The following is a 26,798-nucleotide window of genomic DNA, read 5'->3' as shown; positions in this document are numbered from 1 at the left end:
TAAACGGGCTTCCCTTAAATACTATTTTGGGTAGTAACAGGAGCAACAGATCATAGTGGGATAACTGTTTGATTTTTATTTGAAATGAACCGCTCCTCGAAGGAGTTTTACAAATACAGCAAAAGAGCTTGCCCACTTTTGCCACTCTCTTCTGAGACTTTGGACAGCACCCACGGCCTGTAAAATAAAATGTCATTTGTCGGATCTCCGCCTGCCCTCTTCAGTTTCACTGCCCCCTTTCTGGATACTGCCGGGCAGATCCCTGCCTTCCTGCTTGTTCCCCTTGCCTAGGATGACGCAGCCCCACCTCTCTGATTATCCACGTCTCCCGCTGCTGCTCTCACGTCCCACCCCTTCTGTGAATCCGTCAGTTCGTTCGAACCCCTTTAGTGTTTATTGATGACTCTTCTCACCCGGCACCCAGAATATACAGCATCACTGGCTGTTAGATTTGTATGCACCAACGACTTATCTCCCCAAGCCAACTATGAGCATCCAAAGGCCGACACAGACTTTTCTACCTGTCTGTGCCCTTCCCGTGTGCATGCGTGCGTGCGTGCGTGCATGTGTGGGTATGTATAGGAGAAGCCCACTTACTTATGGAGAGTAAGTGTTCAGTAAAAGCATCCTGTGACGGGATGAGAGCTAGTGTGATTATACCCAGCAGGAATCGTTTGGGGAATTAGAATCAGCTGATTTAACAGTGGCTGTCTTGCAGCGAATCCATCATTCTCCCTCTTTCAGCATATGGCTGTAGAATCCTGAATAGGATTCTCTTCTGTTCTAGCCACAATGATCCTCACAGCTCCTACTAATTGATTGGAATTAGCATGGGAGAGAACCCAAACCTTTTTTTTTTTTTTTTAACTGCTTCTCACCTTAGACACACTCATCTGTCAGCCCCTTAGAGACAGGGAATCTCACTTTGAACAGGTGTTTAGTTTTCAGAGACCTATTATTTTGTCTGGTTTTTAGAAAACTTACAGCACATATTAAGACTGCTCATGAATCTTGGTTTCCTCCTCCACAAAGTGGGAGTACAGTTGGTCCTCTGCATCCTTGGGTTCCACATCCATGGATTCAGGCAACCACGGATGGAAAATATTTGGAAAAAAGTTCCAAAAAGCAAAACTTGAATTTGCTACGCCAGCAACTATTTCCATAGCATTTACATTGTATTAGGTATCATAAATAAGTAATCTAGAGATGATTAAAAGTATGCAGGAGGATGTGTGTAGCTCGTGCAAATACTTCACCATTTTATATAAGGGACTTGAGCGTCCACAGATTTTGGTGTCCATGGGGGCCCTGGAGCCAATCCCCTTTGGATGCTGACGGATGACTGTAGCAGCGCAGCCCTCAGAGGGGCTGCCCTCAGAGGGTCTGCCCTGAGGATTCAGTGATAGCTTGCAAGGCCTTTAGCAGAGTTCCTGGCAGGTAGCACGCACGTAACTCTTAAATTGCTTTCCGGAGTCCTTTGTACGTCATGGCCTCACTTTATCTTCACAGAACCTATGAGACAGATAGAGTACTAGCGTATTTTCCTGTGATAGATGAGGAAACAGGCACAGATCAGTGAAAGAACTTGCTCGGGGCCTGTGATTCATGAAGAGCCGGGACTGGATCTGAGGGCTTTCCCCGCTGCTCCAGCACTCCTCCTGCTGGCAGCATTCATCGTGGGGTGGCGGGAGAGAGGGCAGCCTTCGCCTGTGGAAGGAACCCCCGCCCCTGGCTTCTGCTGAGGAAGCTACCAGCCGTCTTTTAAAGTGGGCGTGAGTGTGTCGGCAGGACTTGCCGTCGTCGTGGTCAGGCTGCCTCCTCACCCCCAGCCTTCCGGAACCTTCCCCTCTGCTTGCGGCCAGCAGTAGGATTTGTGAAAGGTTAAAATACTGTGTATTTGCCTTACACCCTAGTTATCCCAGAAAGTTCCAGGATGACTTGGGCGATTTTATGGGCTCGGCTGAAAAATACTCAGGCAGTGATAGGCCTTGATGCTTGGAGGCAGGCTGGCTAAGCAAGGGGTGATTTAGGAAAAGCCCTGTAACCCTAGAAGCTCCTAATCAGGAGGCTGAGAGAAAGGGCTGAAGCGTCTTAATCCTCTCCGTCGTCTCATTAGTCATGGGTAAAGTTTCTCTTCTGAGGTGTGTGATTTTCGGGATATTAACAAAATTTCAGGTTTCCCAGCTCAGGCTTCCACATCTGCGGTCTGCCAGTGTTTTCATCAGTGAGAAAGGAACTCTTTGCCAAGAATTCATCATGTACTGGAAACAGGAAAGTATGGAAAATGAAGCGTTTATCATCAGTGCTGCTGCTAAAGGTCACGGTTTCTTTTATAGAACTGAAGCCATCCAGCTGGAAGAGAAAGGTCCATTCTTGTGTGCAGACAGCATGAAGGGTGTGGAAGCACGGATCGGATGGCCTCCACTCATGATGCGATGGCGAGAGGTCAACATGTATTTACAAAGATCAGCCGTTTCTGGGAGGATTAGAGAGGAGAAAAGGTGAATCAAACATTAGTTATGGACTTAGATCATTTTCAGCAACGGGAATGACAACACATCACCACGTGGGCATTTGGGGTCAAGAGAGAGGTCAGGGAGCCATTGCTCCCCATCTCTTTCACTAGGCAGGAATTTGGGAAGTCCCCCCTGAGCGGGAGATCTTCTTGGTCTCCACAGCAGAACCCCACGTTCTGTGTTATGATCGCCGTCAGACATGGATCTTGCTGTCTGAGTGGGTGAGTGCATCACCCTTATAGCAGGGTTCTCAGTACTAGTGTGCATGGCATCTCCCAAGGAGCTGGTTAAATGGCAAGTGGTAGGTCCCGCCCCTGGAGATTCAGATTCAGCAGGACCCTGATCAGCGTTTTTTAATGCAAGGCGGGTGCTGGCAGCACTTTGAGAAACACTGCCTGATAGTGGCATCGTTACCTACTTTTGGAGAGAGCTGGCTTTAAAATTAATCACCAAGTGGCTGCCCTAGGCAGTGTCCTAGGCCTGCTGGGATTTGCAAGAGATTCTTATGCTATGAGCCTTATCCTTAAGGAGAGTATGTTAGGAATGGAGTGGGAAGCACAGGCTTTGCCAGAATCAGGTGCCGGGACATTGTTGGGGTACAAAGAGGGCTGGAGAGTCAGGGCCAGCTGGGCGGGGGGGATTGCAGGGTCTGCACTGATGGCTCAGAGGGGAAAGAGGGCATTTCTGATGAGGGGCTACCAGTGTGCAGGCAGCCTCGAGCTTAATATTTCACCAGGCTGAAAACCTATGTCTCGGTTTCGAGAAAGTAATAGGCTCAGTGGGCGTTTGTCCAAGGCTCCTTGAAGTCTGGTGTTAATGAACCTGGAACAGGCACCAAGTTTGAGCAGTGGCCCAGCCCACCATCAGCAGGTGAGGACTTAGCCCAGACCATGCTGGTAATGACAGATACCACTCTGGACTTTTGGAGATTTTGCTCAGAAATAGAGGGTATCTGGGGTCACCATAGACTGCGGTGTTTGAGAGTTCAGAACCTCAGTATTTGTACCTTGAGGTTACTTGTAAAATGTGTTCCAAATTTCAAAGCACTCAATTCTCCGTGATCCTGAGGTGGGACTTAGGGGACTGTCACCTCCTTTAATGGGTAAGAAAACACGTGGGGTGTTCTTGAAATTCTCACAGAGATATGGGGTGGAATTGAGTCTCTTGTACAGGCCCTGTGACCCCCAGCTAAGATTATCCTGCTGCCCCATACTGAGGAAGTTTGCATGAGAGGACCAGAGCTCTTGGAGTCGTTTTTAAAGCTCTGTCTTTAAAAAAATATTGCTTCTCTTATTGGTCTTCAAGTCTCTTTCTTTACAAATAGCTGCGTGATCTGCGACCCCCCCCCCAACTTCCTTCTAAACAAGTCTAATTTCTTCTTCCTTTTATCTCCCTAAGACGGTTACTCTACAGTACTATGTCCCCTCTGCTTCTTTATATGGTAATTATGTCTGTGATGGTATTTCCCATCACACTAGACTATAAAAACCTCGAGGCAAGGAGTTAGATAGTAGTCACACTTCCTTTCTTTTTCCTCTGCTTTGCCTCTTAGGATCATAATGGATAAAAATACTTGTTTGCACTTAGTAGCCCCTTAGTGTGAACTTACTGATTGATTTCAGTCTACCTAATCATAAGAATTACAGTAGTTATATTGATAGATTCAGTTATCTATGGCTATGCAACAAACCACCTCAAAACTTAGTGGCTTAAAACAGCAATAAATTATGTCTCCTTGTTCTGTGGACCAGGAACTCAGGAAACTGGGCTGGGTGGTTTTTTTGCTCCATGTGTCATCAGCTCGTGTCCCTTGCTTGGCTGCATTCACTTGGTGGCTGGGCGGGGCGGGGCTGGGCTGGGCTGGGCGGGGCGGGGCTGGAAGGTGCCAGGTGCCTTCACCCACATATTTGGTGCTCTCCACATGAGGTCTTATCCTTTGGTGGCTGGCTGAGCCCAAGCTGCTTTCCAGCATGGTGGTTGGCTGCCCCCAAGAGCACAAAAGCAGAGGCGGCCAGACCTCTTAAAAGTTAGACCCAGAACTGGCGTAGTTAGCATCACTTCTGTGCACTCCGTTGGCCAAAGCAAGCCACAAGGCCAGCCCAGGCTCAAGCGGAGGGAAGCAGACTCTACCTTTTGATGGGAGGAGCATATGCTCATCAGGGAAAGCGGGGACTGATGGGCCGTCTTTGGAGACCATCTAGCACAGGCATAAGGGCAGCTGATACTGAGCTTTCACTGTTGTCAGGCACTGATCATTTAATCCTCACACAGTTCTATGAAGAAGGTGCTATTACCGTTTCCTTTTCACATATGAAGAACCCGAGGCTTGGGAAAAAATTACGTAACTCCCAAAGTGACACAACTCACCTTTGAGAGGAGTGGACTTGAGACAAGGTGGTCTAATTTAGAACCCCTTCTTGGCAAAGAGGCAACCTCGATGGAACTTGTAGACAAGCTCTGAATTCTCTTACGTGCATGGTTTCGCGTTACTTGCTGTGGGAGGTCAAAAAGTATAAGCCATATCCGGGAAACAAGGCTGAAACGGACAAGATAAGTAGAGACACATATGCCAATAAGTAATGATGGGTTAAATGGGATGGGCCAGGCAGTAAATGATGGAGGAGTTTGGAAAAAGAGGAAGTGCAGATACCTTGAAGGAGGTAGGGAGACTGGTCCTTTAGATGAGCTGCTGCTTCATTAGGAATGTTGGGTGGGGCTAGGAAATAGCCTGAGCCCCAGCAGGGAGGCTGGAAGAGGCTGGTGCTCACAGGTGAATCGGTAGATGGAGAATAGCCTGGGTCTTGACTCCAAGGAGCTGGGAGAGCTGACCGAGGAGTTCAGACTCCCTGAGGCAGCCTAGAAGGGTCCTTTTTAGATGGCTCCTCAGATTTTATGGCTGGAGGGGATCCCTCCAGGCTGTTCCTTGACAGCCAGGACTATGACTTGTCCATTTCTGCTTACCCTAGAGGAGCCCAGTGCCAGGCAGAGAAGTACCCTCAGTTAACGTACATAAAAAGAGTGACGTCAGAGGTCTTCTATCCAACTTCCACGTTCAGAGATGGGGAAATCCAGGTTGACCCCTGATCTCAGGGCTCACGAGCAGAGAGTGCTCACAGCCTCCATCAGCCAGCCCTTCCAGGTCCCCGCCCACCAGCGGCCCTGCCCACACCTCAGGTCACGAGACCACACTTGAGGGCTTATTTGGGACTTCTGTAGAAACATTAGAATTGAAGCGGAGCTGAAAGCCCGGGGACTTCCCTGTGGCCCTAAGGACCTGAGCTCCTTTCTCACAGAGAACGAACAAGGTCCAGATCTCCTGGGTGGCAGGAAGCACATAGGTACCAAGTACTAGGGCTTGGTACAACTGGTCCATGCCTCTCACTGAGGCTCCCTTCAGAAAGATGCGGACTAACCTGAAAAGTTCCCCATTGACCTCTCAGGGCTGCCAGCCAGGAATTCATCCTTGAACCAAGTGTCGAACGGGTGACTCTACTGTTCTCTTGTGAGCACGAGCCCAACCTGGCTGCAAGATTGTAATGTTGGAGATAGTGTGATAACAGGACACCTGGTCCTTCCTAGTCACTGCCTGCTTCACTCCCCTCCCCCAGTAACTCCCTTCTTCAGACCAAGGCGTGCCCTCCCAGCCTTGAGGAAGGAGCATGTGAAATGAATAGACCAATAGGGTTCTGAACCCAAGGACAGAATAATATTGTCATTTATAACAAATATCTGTTGAGCATTTATGCTCATATATATATAAACAGTAAATGGTAAATGTAAATTACATATATGTGGTATGTCTGTATATGATATATACCATATGTATATGATAAATACACACAGGACATATAGCTCAACACTGCTAAGCAAAAGGGCTATAATAATATAGAGATAGTCATTCATTCAACACCTGTTTCTCACGTGTCTACTACATACAAGGCGCTGTTCTGAGTGTTGGCGATCCAGCAGTGAAGAAAACAGCTGGAAATCTGTGCCCTCATAGAACATATTCAAGTAGGGGGAAAAGGGCAATAAACATAAAAAAGTCCATCATGTCAGGTGGTGATAAGACAAAACAGGGACAAAAGCAAGGGAAGATGAAAGTGGAGTTCTGGGAAAGGGCATTTGTTCATTTGTCGTAATCTGGGGTATTCACAGAAGCCTTTCTGATAAATTACAGTAACATTTGAGCAGGGCCATTAAAGTGTGAGCCATTTACCTAGGGGAGGAGTATTCTAAACAGAGGGAGCAGCCAGTGCAAAGGCCCTGGGGCAGGAGTGTAGCTGGCATTTCTGAAGAACATTGAGGAGGCCAGCATGGCTGGAGCAGAGTGAGCTAAGGACAGGATAGGAGGAGATGGGTCAGAGGGGAGGCACCCTGACCATCCTAGAAAAGAAAGAACATAGTCTTGTAAAAACTTGGGTACTGGGACAAGGTGGGAGGTGGTAAGTGCAGACTAAGGGACCCTGTCGATTTTAAAAGAGAGGAGAGAGCATCCTCCCTGGGTTGGGGAGTGGTCAAGGAAGGCCCCCTGCAAGAGCTGGGACTCAAACTGACCAGAAGAAGGTCAGTGCACCCAGGTAAGGGCTGAGGATGTTCCTGGCAGGAGAAACGTGAAGGATGCTCTGAGGAGAGTTTGCACAGGGGCCTGGTGAAGGTAAAGCGGAACATAGAGGTGGAGGCTGTGTTTAGAGGGCCTTGAATGGCGGACAGGAAAGTTGTGAAAAATCAACAGAAGCCTGCCTGTCCCATGTCCCGTCCTACCAAGCAGGCAGCTTAGCCCAGGCTAGTGGAGAGGCTGGCTCTTAACATCTTCCCAAACCCTGCCCCGGCCCAGGCCCGTCGCCCTGCCTCGGGTTCATCCCTTCTGTGCTGACTCAGACTTTCCTGTATCCCTTCCAGTGATGACTGTGGCTCTGCCAGGGGCACAAACCAGGTCCCCTCCCAACCACAGACACCCTCCGCAGACATAAATCTTTGAGGTCTGGAATTCTCTTTCCATCGTGCTGGGACCACTGGATTCCCACACGCAGAGGGTGGGTAGCTATTCTTATGAAAAGTATTGCTCAGTTTCTGGACTAAAAAGGCATGTGAGAGCCGAAGATAAGGATCCCCAACTCCAAGTCAGGCTTATCTGCAGGCAAACCCTGAGACTTACCTCTTTCTTTCCATCAGTAATGACCTGTGTGTGAGAAAAGCAGGGAGGCGTCGTTGCCATATGACATGGCAAAAAGGGATTAGCCGCTAATGCCATTTGGTTTAGAGATGCATTGTTACATAAAATACTCTGGAGGAGTTCAAATGTCCCCCCAAGCTAATGCTTACATCCCCAGGTTGGTAACGCTATAGCTGAGTATTGTTTTACTTGCCATCTTTCAAAAGAGGGAGGAAAAATACACAAGCCATTATTCGGCCTAGTAATAATAATTTTGAAGGAAACAACCACAACTCCCAGACCTTACTTCTGTGGGCAGGATGTGGTGAGGCTATTGCTCCTTCCTAGGCCACCTTTCAACCTACAGAAACTGCTCTGGGTTACAGTCAGATTACAGGGAGTATTAGGAGGCTTTTGGGAGTTAGAGAGTCTTAAAGATGGCAGCCTAGCTCTAGCAAAGAGGATGATCACTGACTTCAAAGCCAGACACGCGTGACCTCTATTTTTGGTTGACTCTGAGCGAATTGTTGAAATTCCTTAAACCTTAGTGTTCTCATCTTAAAAAAAAAAAAAAAAAAAAAAAAAGCGGTTAGGTGTTAGCTGACACTGTGGAGGTAATCATTTTGCAGTGTGTAAGTGTATCAGATCAACAGGTTGCATGCAATGTGTTGTGTCAATTATTATCTCAATAAAGCTGGGGGGAAAAATGGGGATAGGGTGATAATGACCATCTCCTAGAGTTGTTTCAAGGTTTGGATGTAAAAAGGTCTACACAGACCTACTAGAGAATGGACTTGAGGATATGGGGAGGAGGAAGGGTAAGCTGTGACAAAGCGAGAGAGAGGCATGGACATACATACACTACCAAACGTAAGGTAGATAGCTAGTGGGAAGCAGCCGCATAGCACAGGGAGATCAGCTCTGTGCTTTGTGACCGCCTGGAGGGGTGGGATAGGGAGGGAGACGCAAGAGGGAAGAGATGCGGGAACATATGTATATGTATAACTGATTCACTTTGTTATAAAGCAGAAACGAACACACCATTGTAAAGCAATTATACTCCAATAAAGATGTAAAAAAAAGAAAAAAAAAGGTCTACAAAAGTGCCTAACACAGTGACTAAATAATACCAGTTTCCTTCTTTCCTGGCTAGCATCAGCTGGGGAATCAAGGAGGGCAGTTGGGTGTGGTACTGAGTGGCTGGAGGCCCTTCCTCTATATTTATCTTCTTTTTAAGCCAATTATACTCTTGGTATAATGTTGAGAAAAAAAAATTTAAGAGGCTACACAGCATTTAAAAGTCTTTAAAAAACAAACAAACAAACAAACAAACATACTGGCAACAATTGCCAAATTATTGAAGTTCCCAGACAAGGGAGCAAATATTGCGTCCTGGCAAAGTGGGATGGGGAATTTCTGAGTGTGATTTTTGAATAAAGAAATCTAAACTGGGAGGGTGGGGTGGAAGTTTCCCCAGATCTTATAATTGTGCAGTGAAGAGTTGTATAAAACCTGTTTGTCCCCACCGCATGTTTACTTACCAATGGGCACGATATCTTGCAGGCCAAAAGTTCAAACTACTGTTAGCTCCCAAGTGTTGTGTGAACTTCAAATGAACCGGCTTCAGAAGTGGCTCGAAAAATGCTCTGACCCACGAATGTTCCCGCCTCCTCAACGTTCCCCAGTACTTGCCACAGTCCTGGGGGATCCGGTGTTAAATATCTGGAAAGATGAGATGAAGGCTTGGTGATAACACTCTCCCTCCCCAATGCAGACTCTCACTCTCAACACTTTTTCCAGATACTTCCTTGGGAGTACAGTTCTTGTTCCATTACATCAAGCTTCTAGGCTTAGCCATACTTTATAATGAAAAACTCTGCCAACTCCAGTGAATTGACAAAAATAGATGATTTATTTGAATTCGTTTCGTAAATGCGGGTTTAGTTTTAGAATTTTCATGCTTTTTGCTGTAGCAACTATGAATGTATTCAAGTTGGGACCTAGGTCTTACTAATCAACATTTGAAGTGTCAGCACTATTCCTGGCTTCTAGTACAGATTCAGAAAATGTCTTCCAGGTGCAGTTTATCTAGTTCCTTAGGCATCGTGTCTACTGTTAACATGCAGTTTAGTGGTAGTAAGATCATGGCCTTGGCTTAAATCCCATTTCTGTTTTAACTGGCTGTGTGATTTTGGTCAAGCGACTTAACTTCTCTGTGCTTCATTTTCTTCATCAGCAACATGAAGATACCAGTAGCTAATAAAGCTACTTTTGAGGATTCAATAAATGAATCATGAGAAGTCTTTAGTAAACTATATGACACATATAATTTGCTGTGATATTTATTCCTGTTCTCTTCAAATTTACCATTTCTCTCCTGCCTTATACCAGTTTCTCTGCACTTCTCACACCTTCCTCTGTGAGAGCAGTAGTTACAGGGAGCTTGGAAACCAGTTGTCAGCTCTGCCGCCATTTTCTTTTCACAATTGCACTTGCCTCATCAGAGCCTCAGGTCCCCACACTGATGTTCCTAAAATCTGTTGCTAAATCAACAACAGTCGTATTGACCACAGTGAATAAAAAGATGGGAACGGGAGAACTGAGATCTCCAAATTCTGCCATTGTGCTTACAGCACTTCTTAGAAGCTAATAAACATAAGGATGTCCCAAGGGGAATCTTATCTAAGTCCCAGTCTTACCCCAACCAAGGTACCCACAAACACAGAAATGACACCCGTGCTCTCAGACTGCTTACCAGGTACATAGGAAAAAAGACCTTCTCCTCAAATAAACCTCGACCTAGGCTGTCCCCTTTATCTCTACTGACGGTGTTTCTCTGGCTGCATGATGGGTTCATGTTATTAATTTGAAAACAAAACAAAAAAAAAAGGATAAATAAAACCAACTTTGCTCCCAGGGTCTAAGTTGAGTCACTGGATTAGTTCAGCCTTCCTCTTCCAGAAGACTGCTCTGGCTAGTATTCTTTCAAGTATCTCTTTTCTTGTTTATTGTTTATTCAAGAAATAGTTAAGGATGACAATGCTGACGGTTGGGATAAGGCTGCCCCGATTCGGCCCCAAGTCTCAGCTTGCTAGTTCCCTCTGTGGCTCATGTTCACCACTGATTCAGGAAGAGGATGTTTGGGGTCCTACCACCGTCTCCTCTCGTTGGGATTCTCTGTGGGTCTCCGTGGCAATCAAGACTTATTCATCCTCCACTTGAATTGGTTCTGCTTCCAGGCTGTTATGCTTACAGGCCTGTGCTGTTTCTAGAATTGCCATTTTTAAGCTACTGATGGTAGGACATTTGACCTGGGCTGATACCTCAGGAAAGTTTAACTTCTCGGCCATGGCTGGAAGCTCCCGGAAGGCAGGTCCTGTGTCTTGGGCATCTGAGCTGTACACAGGGTCTGGCTTCCGGTGGGTACCCACAGAATGTTAACTAAATTGAACTGAACTGGGCCTCGAAGGATGACGAGGATTTAGCTGGAAGAACTGGAGAGCTAGAGGCATTCCAGGGAGAATTTTCTCCGAGAAAGAAGAGACAGGTGGGAAGCAGGAATTACCAGGGGGTGAATGGCAATTTAGTTACATATGAGAGTGATTGGAGGGCAGACTGATGGCTGTGTGCTTTGAATCCTTAGAACATTCTTGCCTGTTCTGGCTTCAGGTTAGAATCACATGGGCTACTTTAAACACATACACCCTCCTGGCCTCACCCTAGTTCAGTTAAGACAATCCCTGTGGGTGGGACCTGGGGAGGTTGAGAACCACTGACTTACGGCTTCTAGGGACACTTTACAGACTGTGTTGAGAGTCCCACACCAGGTGTCCCCTTTTACTATAAATTGCTAACAGTCTTGGGGAAATGGCAGAATCTGCCTCAAAGTCTTCCAAGCTGGAATTTAGAATTTTAGAGCGATCTAGAAAGAATTGTGTAAAACAATCAGTGAAAGAGATCTGTTGACGACATGGCAGAATTCTCAATAAGGACTAGTAAAAATCAGGGCGGGCAGTGCTACAGACTTCTGAAGACTTCACCACCCCTACTTGCCCTTAATTGTAACCCTTGCACTCTGAACATTGCTAATTTCCTGAACGCTTGCAAACTGATGAATCTCAATTTTTTAAGTGTAGTTCAGATTTCACCCTATATCTACGTCACAGCAAAAGTCGCTATATGTATCAGGAATGAGACGTTTGCGAGTCAATTAGGGTGCTGTTTATATTTCCAGAATTCAAAATAAATCATTCCATTTAACTGTTGTATCCTGACTTTCTAAAAATCATTTCTGTTCATGAGTAACATGAATGACACAAGGTGTTCATTTCCTAAATAGGTTTAGGTTTTGCAGGTGTTCAAGTTCATGGCAAGGACACAGTCTCAAGTGTGTCTCATATTGGTACCAGTCATTGAGCCACAGGACTTAAACTAGCAGATAATCACCCTTGATTGTGGAGTCCTGGGTATGCCCATGCCCTATGTAAGAATTTTAAAGCAGTATTAAAACAAAACAAAATGCTTCTCATGGAAGGACCCATTCGTCTGTCTTTCCTTCCATAAGTCATCATCTGATACTTGGGCTTTCATTAAGTCACATACACTTAATACAGCATACATACCCCTTTGGGAACATATTGGGTGTTAAAAGGAGAAAATCACATATGCATATTTCTCCCTACACCTGTCCGAACTCTGGGCATATCCCTGCTGGCTTCTAGAAGAAAGGCTGAAAACTTTACAGTGCAGAAAGTTGTAGCATTCGTAGGAGCTGTAGGAATCTCGGCACGTAATCTTGGACAAGCAAATATTGGCCTGAGTAACCATGAAGCCAGCGACTTTGGGTTTGTTTACCAAACTAACTGCCAAGTCACAAATAAGAGCTTTTTTGGCTTCATGAGGAATGAACAACATGGTACTGAAGTGTTTCCTTGTGAAACATTTCCATATGCATCATAGCAAAGTAGAGATCAGAGTACATTACATTGTTTAGTTAAATTCAAAATTCTTTGAGCTGGAGGAATTTCCCCTAAAACTGCACCACACTGCCAACAATTTAATGTTGGAAAAGCCATGTTCCTTTTTTTGTTGTTGTTGTTTTTGTTTTTTGCGGTACGCAGGCCTCTCACTATTGTGGCCTCTCCCGTTGCAGAGCACAGGCTCCAGATGCGCAGGCTCAGCGGCCATGGCTCACGGGCCCGGCCGCTCCGCGGCATGTGGGATCTTCTCGGACCGGGGCACGAACCCGTGTCCCCTGCATCGGCAGGCGGACTCTCAACCACTGCGCCACCAGGGAAGCCCCCATTTTTAATATTTGAGATTGAATACTCTTATTTTCTCACTGAAGACATTATAGGACATTGAGCTTTTCTGTGGTTGTTATCAAAATTTGTGACTTCTATATCACAGGTTGTAATATAGTTTGATATGACAGTCCCCTTTCCAGGAATCCCATTTTTATTTTTTGTTGTATTTTTTTTTTTTTAATATATGAGCTATTGCCGAACTCCAAAAGGAGTACCAGCCAGTTAATATTAACATTATTGAAAATAGAAGGTTCATGTGAAAAAGAGAGTCAAAATTGATAAATTTGCTGTTTATTAAGGACCTGTACCTGCTGGTCTTTATAGTGTGTGCAGCTCATTGATTTCTCCAGCTAAGAAGGACGGTGGCTTCCACAGCTGACCTACATTCTGTCTCTGTGAGTTCCCCCTTTCTGTTCACTTTTTCCCTCTACTGTCCTAGTCCCCAGAACATAATCTTGCCCCCTTTTATTCTTATTGAGGTGAGGGACAGAGTTTTTCCCATTTGTTTACTTCCTAGGTAAGTTGGAGTTTTTTCAGAAGGAACAAGAAGGGAAAACAAACAGAAACAGGAGAGGTTAGAGTCCAAGATTCTGTTCCAAATTTCAATAAGGTCTAGCCACAGAGTGGAATGGCCAGCCAGGCTTAAGAGGTGCGTATGTCACCCTGTGGTTCTTTTCCCTTTGCCTCTGGAGAACCAGGGCCAGAGCCTCCCTTTAAAGCCCATGGTATGTCCCCCTCTTGGTCCTTCTGTCTAACTTCAACCAGTGGAATGAGCCCCGAGCAGTATACTGTTAAGTAACCGGTGGGAGGAGAAATCTCCTCCAGGCCTTCTCCGTGGGAGTCTTCTCTCCATCTCATAAAATCCCAGAGGCAAGGGGCAAGGGCTCACTCCTACTTCTCCCAGGTTAACCAGTCTGGTTACTCCAGCCTGACTCTGGGCCTCTTCATATATATCCTTATTCATAGGCACTGCCCTGGTCAGCGTTTTGATGTTCAGACATCACTCTACTGATGCTGTTGTTTCGTACATAGGATTTTTAATAGAAGGAGAACATAGTAAAGTTTCAGAAACTATATTGTCCTCTCTGTAGCTCCTGCCTTTTCAAGCCTTTTCAAGCCTTTTCACATTGTGGTGGTTTCCTGACAGACTCTCTCTGTTCTATAATTTCATTCTAAACTCACAAGACAACTGCCCATCCAAATTAAACATTTGAAGTAGGAAAACTTTGTGGGGCCTTCGGAAAAACACTTTTTGAAAGGTGTGTAAATATGGGATTATTACACCTCCTTATGCCAAAATCATGTCAAATAAAAGTTTCAGATCTGTTCTTTTACTGACCCAAAGCCCTCTTTCATCACAATTATGTCCTTAATCTGTTCTAGGATTACTGCCATAATATTATCGCTCTAATTAGAGCCCCCCAAAATGTGAAATATGTTATATAGCTCAGAGCTTGTTTGGACTTCTTATAGACGTGCTTATATGGCAAGAAAAACAACTTTCAGTCCAACAGTGGAGAGGAGGAATCATAAACGTGGTCGTTCCTCCAATTTTTTTTTAAGTATTATTAGAAATGCCTGGTTGATATCTTTTTGTAACATATTACATTAAAAAATTTTAACTCGGGGCAGTTACGTAGTACACTCCTAGAGATGTGTGAGTCTGAAAGCAATTGCTGCCTCTAAGGTATTATGGTAAATAATCTACCAGACGATGAGGGCACTCACCTGTTTGGACAGTGGGGGGGCAGGAAGAAGGGTTTGGGTAGATAGGTTGGGACCAGACAATGGAGGGGCCGTAGATCCCCCTGTGAGAAAAGGCTGCCTCATTGGATGACACCGGGCAAAGCAGGAATGTGTTTGACCCACTTTCTTCCCCAGGCTGGAGGAGTAGATGTGAACCCATCAGTGGGTCCAGAGCTCCGTCTCTGAGTGGTCGCCCCACAGCTGTGTGTCTTCATGGTTGTGTGGCACCATGGGATGGTTGTGTCATTCTCGTGTAATGGTTCCAGCATCTTTCGTTACAAAATACTCAGGTCAATGGCTCTACCAATTCTTCCCCTGCCCCTCCAGCGTCTGCTGGTCCCTAGACTGTTTTTACATGTCAAAGAAGGCTAGCAGTGGCCTTAGGTGATCCCACATGATGCTACGGGGCTTTGATTCCAGAGTGACAGCTTAATTTTTGACTGGAGCCATCCCGTATACTGAATACTATTGTATTAAGCTGTGACATCCTCCCTTTTCTGATGCCAGCCAGTGCTCAGAATTTTCTCTTCATGTTCTTGCTCTGGAGCTGAGGGGGTTGCTGATTTAGCATGTGGTTATTCAATTTGGGGTTTATATCATTCAATATTTTCAGTGCAGAGTCCTGTAGAAACCTGGAACTCCCAGCAGCTCCTGAAAGCAATAAGAATGCCATAGGGTCACCATACACAAAGCTTTTGCTTATGCTCGTTTAATTATAGGTGGTTGGCAAATAAATAAATTAAGGCGAGTGACTTGTGGACCTGCTCATGCTCAGGGGTTTTCAGCTCCTCCCTGCCTCTCAAGCAGGGGGCATCTCCTCAGGAGGAGGGCATCGCTCTATCTACGCTGAGTGATTCTACTGTATGTTAGATCCTGCGCTTGTATCTGATTATCCTATTGTGTACTTTATTGTATATGTTGTATATTTGTACTCACATTTTATTTTACAGAATAGTATACACAAAACCATACATCCTATACTCTACAGGCAAGTTAAAGTAGTATTTTTCAAACTCCAGGTCATGTTTGACTAGTGGGTCATGAAATTCACTTAGTGTGTCTCTGTGAGCATTTTTTCTTTAGTGAAATAGAATAGGATAGAAAATATGAGAGTGCATCTGTATTTTCTACATGGAGTAAAGATAAGGGTTATCTTGGGAAACTTAATTGCAGTTACCTGTTTGTATGTGTACGTGGGTTTTGACCTACAGTGTGGAGCCCTGGCCAGGGGAACTGAGTCAGCAGATGGGAGACCAAAATAGCATCCCTAGAGGGCAAAGACAACTCCCAGAAGGAGGCCTGAATCCCAGAGGATTCCCCCCACCCCCCGCCTGGTCACGGGAAGATGGTGTCTGATGGTCAGTGAAATGCCTCCCCTTCTTCCAGAGAGATCAGTGCCCGCCCCCTCACCCAGCAAGCAATGGCTGGAATGCCTTTCTAGTGGAGGTTCTGGGGTGAGGGCCATGGGGCAGACCCTATTCCTAAAGGATCAGCTGCCATCCTTTGTTCCAAGCAAACCGGCTGCTCAAAGGTCAGCCAATCAGCCAGACTCTGTCTCTAGGCTGGCTTGGCATTCTCCAGCAATCCCGTGTGGGTCCGGGCCTTGTCTGGCCTCCAGGGCTAGACATGACTCTTGCCAGCAATACGTTGTGATACCTAGCTCCACAGGGCAGTGTTTCTCAAAGAATAGCCCAGAGAACTTTGGCTTCACATGAATGTCACCTGCTGAAGCAGAACCTCTGGGTTGAGTCCCAGGTGATTTTTTTAAATTAATTAATTAATTTGGTTGCATTGGGTCTTCATTGCTGCACACGGGCTTTCTCTAGTTGCATTGAGTGGGGGCTACTCTTCATTGCGGTGCACAGGCTTCTCATTGCAGTGGCTTCTCGTGTTGCGGAGCTCAGGCTTTAGGCATGCGGGCTTCAGTAGTTATGGCACATGGGCTCAGTAGTTGTGGCTCACGGGCTTAGTTGCTCCGCGGCATGTGGGATCTTCCTGGACCAGGGCTCGAACCCGTGTCCCCTGCATTGGCAGGCGGATTCCTAACCACTGCGCCACCAGGGAAGTCCCAGTCCCAGGTGATTTTAACAAGACTTCCAGAAGATTCTTCTACACATTAAAGTTTGAGATCTCAGCTTTAGGGTTTCTTTGATATACACATCACATTGAAAGATGGAAAAACTTAAGCTTGGAGGGTGTGTTATTTTTTAATTTTTTGATACGGTTTAATTTGGGATTATTCTTCTTGGTCAGGGTTGTTTTTGGTTTTTTTTTTGCAGTACGGCGGCCATGGCTCACGGGCCCAGCCGCTCCGCAGCATGTGGGATCTTCCCAGACCGGGGCACGAACCCGTGTCCCCTGCATCGGCAGGTGGACTCTCAACCACTGTGCCACCAGGGAAGCCCTTGGTCAGGGGTTTTATATAACTGTTTGAAAACTTAAAAGGGGGCGAAAAAGTCAACTGTTTATCTACAGCAGCAGCAGGATAGCACTGCTCTAAATGCCTATATCTTGGGCAAGACCCCTTCAGGAATCCTCTTGAAAATACTCTCTGGTAAACAAGGAATTGGATGGGTTTTAAGAGGTATTCCACATTCTCTATTTATTTCTATAATGAGTGAACATTGTTAGAAGAGCCCTATTTCCATTTTCGTCTGTCCGTTAACAAACAGCTCTTAAAAGCCCATCTTGGTTCTGACACTGAGCCTTCTGCCCCTTTCCTCAACTCAGCATGGAAGGGCTTTTCTTAGCCTTGTTCTCTGTCGCTTCTCCTGCAGTGAATTCTTCTTAGGTCAGGAGAGATGTATCTGATATCCAAGGACTATTTGAGGGACAGATTCTGTGGCCTTTTTTTTTTTTTTTTTTTTTTTTGCCTGGAGACCCAGCCTACCTGTCTGTGTTTATCCCTAGTTAGAGAAGTTTAAAGGCAAAGGATTAAGAGGAGGCTGGGCCAGGCAAGCCAACCGTTCTCCCTGAGCTGGACCACGTCTGATAACACTTCGCTGAACTGTTTTCTGAAAACTCATCAGAGAAAGAGTACAGAAATATCATCTCCAGTTGGCCAGGGGAACCCAGGGCACTTGGACTTGACAAGATCTCGTTAGGGGCTGATAAGTACACGTTTACCTGGTGATGCAGGTGCTCTTTTATAGAGTGATGAAGACTAGTGGCTGGAACAAGAAGAAGGCACAACACATGTCTCGGAAGACGTGGTCCTGGGAAGTCACCTCCCCTTCTGCAAGCCCGGAGCTCACAGTGCTGTTATCACCAACACAAGGAGGGGTTTTGCTGGCTACATCCTGGATAACTTACTGAGTTAGAGATTGCCATAGAGCTCAGGCCATTAATCCCATTTTAGATGTTAAATGTTAGAGAAGCTGTGCATTTCAAAACATTGAAGTGGCTTAGGACAGACTCAGCAATGTCTGTTGTTTCACTTGTTTAGAGCTTCAAATCAAAGCAGTTCCCTCTCTCTCCTCCTATTTACTTAATTAATTAACTCATTTACTTATTTTTTAACATCTTTATTGGAGTATAATTGCTTCACAATGGTGTGTTAGTTTCTGCTGTATAACAAAGTGAATCAGCTATACCTATACATATATCCCCATATCCCCTCCCTCTTGCGCCTCCCTCCCCCCCACCCTATCCCACCCCTCTAGGTGGACACAAAGCACCGAGCTGATCTCCCTGTGCTATGTGGCTGCTTCCCACTAGCTATCAGTTTTACATTTGGTAGTGTATATATGTCCATGCCACTCTCTCACTTCGTCCCAGCTTACCCTTCCCCCTCCCTGTGTCCTCAAGTCCATTCTCTACGTCTGCATCTTTATTCGTGTCCTGCCCCTAGGTCCTTCAGAACCTTTTTTTTTTTTTTAGATTCCATATATATGTGTTAGCATATGGTATTTGTTTTTGTCTTTCTGACTTACTTCAGTCTGTATGACAGACTCTAGGTCCATCCACCTCACTACAGATAACTCAGTTTTGTTTCCTTTTATGGGTGAGTAATATTCCATTGTATATATGTGCCACATCTTCTTTATCCATTCATCTGTCGATGGACACTTAGGTTGCTTCCATGTCCTGGCTATTGTAAATAGATCTGCAGTGAACAGTGTGGTACGTGACTCTTTTTGAATTATGGTTTTCTCAGGGTATATGCCCAGCAGTGGGTTTGCTGGGTCGTATGCTAGTTCTGTTTTTAGTTATTTAAGGAACCTCCATACTGTTCTCCATAGTGGCTGTATCAATTTACATTCCCACCAACAGTGCAGGGTTCCCTTTTCTCCACACCCTCTCCAGCATTTATTGTTTGTAGATTTTTTGATGATGGCCATTCTGACTGGTGTGAGGTGATACCTCATTGTAGTTTTCATTTGCATTTCTCTAATGATTAGTGATGTTGAGCATCCTTTCATATGTTTGTTGGCAATCTGTATATCTTCTTTGGAGAAATGTCTGTTTAGGTCTTCTGCCCATTTTTGGATTGGGTTGTTTGTTTTTTTGATATTGAGCTGCATGAGCTGCTTGTAAATTTTGGAGATTAATCCTTTGTCAGTTGCTTCGTTTGCAAATACGTTCTCCCATTCTGAGGGTTGTCTTTTTGTCTTGTTTGTGGTTTCCTTTGCTGTGCAAAAGCTTTGAAGTTTCATTAGGTCCCATTTGTTTATTTTTGTTTTTATTTCCATTTCTCTAGGAGGTGGGTCAAAAAGGATCTTGCTGTGATTTATGTCATGGAGTGTTTTGCCTGTGTTTTCCTTTAAGAGTTTTATAGTGTCTGGCCTTGCATTTAGGTCTTTAATCCATTTTGAGTTTATTTTTGTGTATGGTGTTAGGGAGTGTTCTAGTTTCATTCTTTTACATGTAGCTGTCCAGTTTTCCCAGCACCACTTACTGAAGAGACTGTCTTTTCTCCATTGTATATGCTTGCCTCCATGGTCAAAGATAAGGTGACCATAGGTGTGTGGGTTTATCTCTGGGCTTTCTGTCCTGTTCCATTGATCTATATTTCTGTTTTTGTGCCAGTACCATACTGTCTTGACTACTGTAGCTTTGTAGTATAGTCTGAAGTCCAGGAACCTGATTCCTGCAGCTCTGTTTTTCTTTCTCAAGATTGCTTTGGCTATTCGGGGTCTTTTGTGTTTCCATACAAATTGTGAAATTTTTTGGTTCTAGATCTGTGAAAAATGTCATTGGTAGTTTGATAGGGATTGCATTGAATCTGTAGATTGCTTTGGGTAGTATAGTCATTTTCACAATGTTGATTCTTCCAATCCAAGAACATGGTATGTCTCTCCATCTGTTGGTATTGTCTTTAATTTCTTTCATCAGTGTCTTATAGTTTTCTGCATACAGGTCTTTTGTCTCCTTAGGTAGGTTTATACCTAGGTATTTTATTCTTTTTGTTGCAGTGGTAAATGGGAGTGTTTCCTTAATTTCTCTTGCATATATTTCATGATTAGTGTATAGGAATGCAAGAGATTTCTGTGCATTAATTTTGTATCCTGCTACTTTACCAAATTCATTGATTAGCTCTAGTAGTTTTCTGGTAGCATCTTTAGGATTCTCTATGTATAGTATCATGTCATCTGCAAACAGTGACAGTTTTACTTCTTTTCTGGTTTGGATTCCTTTTATTTCTTGTTCTTCTCTGATTGCTGTGGCTAAAACTTCCAAAACTATGTTGAATAAGAGTGGTGAGAGTGGGCAACCTTGTCTTGTTCCTGATCTTAGTGGAAATGGTTTCAGCTTTTCACCATTGAGAATGATGTTGGCTGTGGGTTTGTCATATATGGCCTTTATTATGTGGGGTGAGTTCCCTCTATACCTACTTTCTGCAGGGTTTTTATCATAAATGGGTGTTGAATTTTGTTGAAGCCTTTTTCTGCATCTATTGAGATGATCATATGGTTTTTCTACTTCAGTTTGTTACTCACATTGATTGATTTGCGTATATTGAAGAATTGTTGCATTCCTGGGATAAACCCCACTTGATCATGGTGTATGATCCTTTTAATGTGCTGTTGGATTCTGTTTGCTAGTATTTTGTTGAGGATTTTCACGTCTATGTTCATCAGTGATATTGGCCTGTAGTTTTCTTTTTTTTGTGGCATCTTTGTCTGGTTTTGGTATCAGGGTGATTGTGGTGTATGTTCCTATTACCTTTTTCTTAATTGTTTTGGGTTTGTTATTGTAGGTCTTTTCCTTCTCTTGTGTTTCCTGCCTAGAGAAGTTCCTTTAGCATTTGTTATAAAGGTGGTTTGATGGTGCTGAATTCTCTTAGCTTGTGCTTGTCTGTAATGGTTTTAATTTCTCCGTCGAATCTGAATGAGATCCTTGCTGGGTAGAGTAATCTTGGTTGTAGGTTTTTCCCTTTCATCACTTTAAATATGTCCTGCCACTCCCTTCTGGCTTGCACAGTTTCTGCTGAAAGATCAGCTGTTAACCTTATGGGTAGTCCCTTGTATGTTAATCGTTGCTTTTCCCTTGCTGCTTTTAATAATTTTTCTTTGTATTTAATTTTTGATAGTTTGATTAATATGTGTCTTGGCATGTTTCTCCTTGGATTTATCCTGTATGGGACTCTCTGTGCTTCCTGGACTTGATTGACTATTTCCTTACACACATTAGGGAAGTTTTCAACTATAATCTCTTCAAATATTTTCTCAGTCCCTTTTTTTTTCTCTTCTTCTCGGGGACCCCTATAATTTGAATGTTGGTGTGTTTTATGTTGTCCCAGAGGTCTCTGAGATTGTACTCAATTCTTTTCATTCTTTCTTTTTTATTCTGCTCTGCAGTAGTTATTTCCACTATTTTATCTTCCAGCCTACTTACCCATTCTTCTGCCTCAGTTATTCTGCTATTGATTCCTTTTACAGAATTTTAAATTTCATTTATTGTGTTGTTCATCATTGTTTGTTTGCTCTTTAGTTCTTCTAGGTCCTTGTTAAACGTTTCTTGTATTTTCTCCGTTCTATTTCCAAGATTTTGGATCATCTTTAATATCATTACTCTGAATTCTTTTTCAGGTAGACTGCCTAGTTCCTCTTCATTTGTTTGGTCTGGTGGGTTTTTACCTTGCTCCTTCATCTGCTGTGTATTTCTCTCTCTTCTCATTTTGCTTAACTTACTGTGTTTGGGGTCTCCATTCCGCAAGCTGCAGGTTTGTAGTTCCTCTTGTTTTTGGTGTCTGCTCCCAGTGGGTAAGGTTGGTTCAGTGGGTTGTGTAGGCTTCCTGGTGGAGGAGACGGGTGCCTGTGTTCTGGTGGATGAGGCTGGATCTTGTCTTTCTGGTGGGCAGGACCGTGTCCAGTGGTGTGTTTTGTGGTGTCTGTGACCTTATTATGATTTTAGTCAGCCTCTGTGCTAATGGGTGGGGTTGTGTTCCTGTCTTGCTAGTTGTTTGGCATAGGGTGTCCAGCACTGTATCTTGCTGGTCGTTGAGTGGAGCTGGGTCTTAGGGTTGAGATGGAGATCTCTGGGAGCGCTTTTACCATTTGATATTATGTGGAGCTGGGAGGTCTCTGGTGGATCAGTGTTCTGAACTCGGCTCTCCCACCTAAGAGGCTCAGGCCTGACACCCACCCAGAGCACCAAGACCCTGTCAGCCACACGGCTCAGAAGAAAAGGGAGAAAAAGGAAGGAAGGAAGGAAAGAAGGAAATAGGGAGAATAAAATAACGTTATTAAAATAGAAAAAAAATTATTAAAAATAAAAAAATAAGTAATAAAAAAAGAGAAAGAAGAGAGCAACCAAACCAAAAACCAAATCCACCAGTGATAAAAGCACTAAAAACTATACTATGAAAACAAAACAAAACTGACAGTCACAACCCTAGGACAAATGGCAAAAGCAAAGCTATACAGACAGGGCTTCCCTGGTGGCGCACTGATTGAGAGTCTGCCTGCCAATGCAGGGGACACGGGTTCATGCCCCGGTCTGGGAAGGTCCCACATGCCACAGAGCAGCTAGGCCCGTGAGCCGTGGCCGCTGAGCCTGCGCGTCCGGAGACTGTGCTCCGCAACGGGAGAGGCCACAACAGTGAGAGGCCCGCGTACTGCAAAAAAAAAAAAAAAAACTATACAGACAAAATCACACGAAGAAGCATACACATATACACTCACAAAAAGAGAAAAAGGAAAAAAAAATATATAAAAGGAAGAGAGCAACCAAATCAGTAAACAAATCTACCAATGATAATAACTGTAAATACCAAACTAAGACAAACATAAAACCAGAAACAAATTAGATGCAGAAAGCAAACCCCAAGTCTACAGTTGCTCCCAAAGTCCACCGCCTCAATTTTGGGATGATTCGTTGTCTATTCAGGTATTCCACAGATACAGCATACATCAAGTAGACTGTGGACATTTGATCCGCTGCTCCTGAGGCTGCTGGCAGAAATTTCCCTTTCTCTTCTTCGTTGGCACAGCTCCTGGGGTTCAGCTTTGGGTTTGGCCCTGCCTCTGCATGTAGGTCGCCTGAGGGTGTTTTTTGGGAAGTCTGAGGTCTTCTGCCAGCGTTCAGTAGGTGTTCTGTAGGAGTTGTTCCACGTGTAGATGTAGTTTTGATGTATTTGTGGGGCGGAAGGTGATCTCCACGTCTTACTTCTCCGCCATCTTGAAGGTGGCCCCTAAAATAGAGGCCAGCTCAGCCCTTCCTCAGAAGACCTTTTGGGTCCTGCATCCTGGGCTCCTTGGTTCCCCTTGGCCTGGCTCTTCTTCCTTCTCATGAGTTCACAGCATGGAGCCAGGCAAGCTTTCTACTTCAGTGATTTCAGAAATCGGGTGGATTGTTCTTTGTCTCAGGAAGAATTCATTTTGAAGATGCCGGTGGCCTCAGCGCTGGCTGGTGGCCAGCTTCAGGAAGTGTGGTTCACAAGCCGTCAAGTACTGTGCGTACTCCACATTCCTTGGGTAATGCAATTCTGGACCCAAATCGATTCCAGAAGTCTGATCTTCCTAGAGGAGCCAATGCTCTGCTCATTTATTTTTGAGTGAGAATGCTGGATGACTCAAAAGCAAGAACTTGGGGGAAAATTTTTTTCTAAATTAATTCATTTATTTATTTTTGGCCGCATTGGGTCTTTGTTGCTGCGCGCGGGCTTTCCCTAGTTGCGGTGAGTGGGGGCTACTCTTTGTTGTGGTGCGCGGGCTGCTCATTGCAGTGGCTTCTCCTGTTGCAGGGCAGAGGCGCTAGGCGCGTGGGCTTCAGTAGTTGTGGCACATGAGCTCAGTAGTTGTGGCTCGCGGACTCTAGAGGGCAGGCTCAGTAGCTGTGGCACACAGGTTTAGTTGCTCCACGGCATGTGGGATCTTCCCAGACCAGGGCTCAAACCCATGTCCCCTGCATTGGCAGGCGGATTCTTAACCACTGCACCACCAGGGAAGTCCCGGACATTGTTTTAAGAGAGAGTCTATCTTGGCCTAAAAAAAAAGTCCCATCATAGCATCTCCATTTTGATTTCTGACCTTTGACCTGCATTCAGGATGTTTTCTCTCAAGTACCAAACAAATCCTAGAAAACTGAACATGATTTTAAAATACAATTGTCTCTCTTGGTTTCACTCAGACCAGGTGGGTGGCTCATTAAATGTAAAAAGTGCTTTGAAAATTAGGAGGCCAACATATGTATGTTAACTATTATCAACAGTCATGAAATCAGTGTATCTTAATTTAAGTCCTTTTTCTGCACAATGGGCCAGAATTCCACAGATAAGCCCAACTGTCCACCACTGCAGGGTTTACTGACTTGCTTTAAGGGCACATGGGGAAAACTAGGAAGAGGAAGATGAAGTTCTGTGTTCTGTTCTTTTTCTGATTAGCTGTAGGCCCTTAGGGCAGCTACATGATGATTCTTTTGAGCCTCAGTTCCCTCATCTGTGAAATGGGTTCGGCATTCCTTGCCTACTCCATTCAAGGCTGTCCTGAGGCTTAAACGGCAGCATTTTGAAAAGTCCTAAGGGTAGTCGTAAAATGGAAAATTCCCACCATGTGTTCCTTTTGTATTGTATATTCTCCCATCCACTTTTCACTTCCTCACCTTCAACAGGAACCCACGTGGGGCTCACTGCACTACGTCCCACCAGTACCCCTCTGCCTGCACCTCCCACCAAAGAGCTGGCTTTCTGAGCAAGGGACACAGAGGGGTGGGCAGGTTTGCCCAGTGTAGACATCTGCCCAGTTGTCCTTGATCCCTTTTTTTCCTAACACTTGGCCTTTCTCCAGGGAGAGGCAGGTGATCGGCTCTGCATGGGGATTTTGGTGGCAGTGAAGGAAACCAGTGTCTGACAGGTGAGCTTTTCCTTTTGGTAGGAAATTCATTGTGCTTTGAATACAAAAGGGTCTTCTCCACCTGGACACATTCTGCCCATCCTGCAAAACCCAACTCGATGTGACTCTTGCCCTCTTCGTCCTCCTTCCCAGAGAGAATGCACTCTCCCTTTTCACACCTCCCCATGGCAAAGACCAGAGCGTAGTAGTTGGCTGTGGGTCATGTAACTCTCCAGTGACGCCTGATGTCTGACTTTGGTAGGGGGAATTCAACAGAGTTTCTAAAAGCAATTTGATTGGCTCGTCCCTGCTATCTGAGTTCCCAAGGCTTTCCTTGGAGTCCCCTGATAGAGATTATTGACCTTTATAGTCAGAGTCAGACGGGCAGAAGGATGAGACAAGCCTCTTTCTTTCTCCTTCTGAACTGACCTTGGGGTAGGGTTGTCTGTCCAAGCCTCTCCTTGCTAGAGTTTTACTGACGCCATTCCCTTGCCCTGTTTAGTGGTCTGCAGGGCCCTCAGGATTTCTGCTTAGAAACTTCCCAGGCAGTCACTAGGCTTAGAGTGTGATGGAAGCCCCCGCCCCTGGATCATGCTGCTGTGGTTTCTTTCCAGCCCTGACAGTTCACACAGCCCAGCCCTCTCTCAGGCCTCCAGATCCTTTAAGCCTCTGTTGACTTAAAGTGGTCCAAGACAGGGTGAGATGGGAGAGCATGCAGCAGATTGGGGGGCAGAGCCCTTTACACACACATTTTGCAATGAAGTGTGAGCCCAGATCAGAGTCCAGGCTTTGAGGAGCCAGGCCAGTTTAAGCCTGGATGGCTCCCAGGAAGCCCTCTGGTCAGGAAGGAGCATCTGTGAGTTTTATGCCTGCTGCAGGGAATACCTTCTGGTCTCCTTGTCGCTGTGGGAAAGCACTTTCACCTGATTCCATGTAGGTCACCAAGGGTGGAGGGGCCTCACCTCTGCTTTTCTATGAATTCTTGTAAGCCCCACCTGTTCTAGAATGTCTATCTTGATCTCCATTAGTTTCCCTCTGCCCAATTCCTCATTCCTTTTGCCAACTTAGCGCTTGAGGATGTAGCGTTTTATGTTCTGTGACTTCTAATTCTCCATCATGCCTAGAAGACCCTTGGGGCAAAGACCAGGCCTTTGTGTCTGCTGACTCCAGCACACACTGGCTCCCGAGTGCCTGCTATGAGAGGGCCCTGAAGCACAGTCCTCAGGGCCAGCACTGGAGGCCGGAGGGTAAAAACCAAGTGGCACCTGATAGGGAAGTACCAAGCCCTTGCAGGGGCTCTCAGGGCCTGGCGTTTCCTCCATTGGCCTCCCAGCGCTCTCTCCGCCGTCCTGTTCCTGGGATGGCTCAGGTGAGCTCACGGCCTGGGGTGCACAGTCTCAAATCCACAAAGCCACTTCCCTTCGATCGTGTTTACCTTTCACAAGAAAAGAGCCAAAGCAGGAAAGCTTAACAGAAACACTACCGCCAAGACTCTGGCACTGGTCATTTCTTATGAGCCTTTTGTGACTGTCAAGTTTATGAAATTTAAGTCACCAGTCTTCCCTCTAATCCCCAAGCCGTGAGAAGCTGTCTGAGCATTTGTTTGCCATCCCTGCGTGCCTGTCCCGGGGCACACCTAGGCTCTAGAGTTCCGCCCATCAAGAGGTGTCTAATTTCTGTAATCATCTCTGAGTTTAATGGCTTTCAACCACATGGGTTGCAGCCAAGAGAAGACATCATTTCTAGTCATTTGGTTTCTTTCCTGCCTTCCCCACCTCCTCTCTCTCTCCTTGCCCCTCCC

General features: G+C 45.3%; 2 protein-coding genes across 2 annotated transcripts in view; one reads left to right on the top strand and one right to left on the bottom strand.

Annotated features, from left to right (window-relative positions):
* PRKCE (protein kinase C epsilon) overlaps nt 1-26,798 on the top strand; it is a 511,185-nt gene that overhangs the window by 371,354 nt on the left and 113,033 nt on the right. The gene's annotated exons all lie outside the window — the stretch shown is intronic.
* ATP6V1E2 (ATPase H+ transporting V1 subunit E2) overlaps nt 22,697-26,798 on the bottom strand; it is a 438,965-nt gene continuing 434,863 nt past the window's right edge. The window contains exon 3 of the transcript XR_009544237.1: nt 22,697-22,782. The gene's annotated coding sequence lies outside the window, so the exon portion shown is untranslated. The remainder of the gene's footprint in view (nt 22,783-26,798) is intronic.

The sequence above is a fragment of the Lagenorhynchus albirostris genome, chromosome 13 (genome assembly GCF_949774975.1).
Source record: "Lagenorhynchus albirostris chromosome 13, mLagAlb1.1, whole genome shotgun sequence".
In the NCBI taxonomy this organism is placed as follows: Eukaryota; Metazoa; Chordata; class Mammalia; order Artiodactyla; family Delphinidae; genus Lagenorhynchus; species Lagenorhynchus albirostris.
This window is presented reverse-complemented; position numbering and strand designations above follow the sequence as displayed.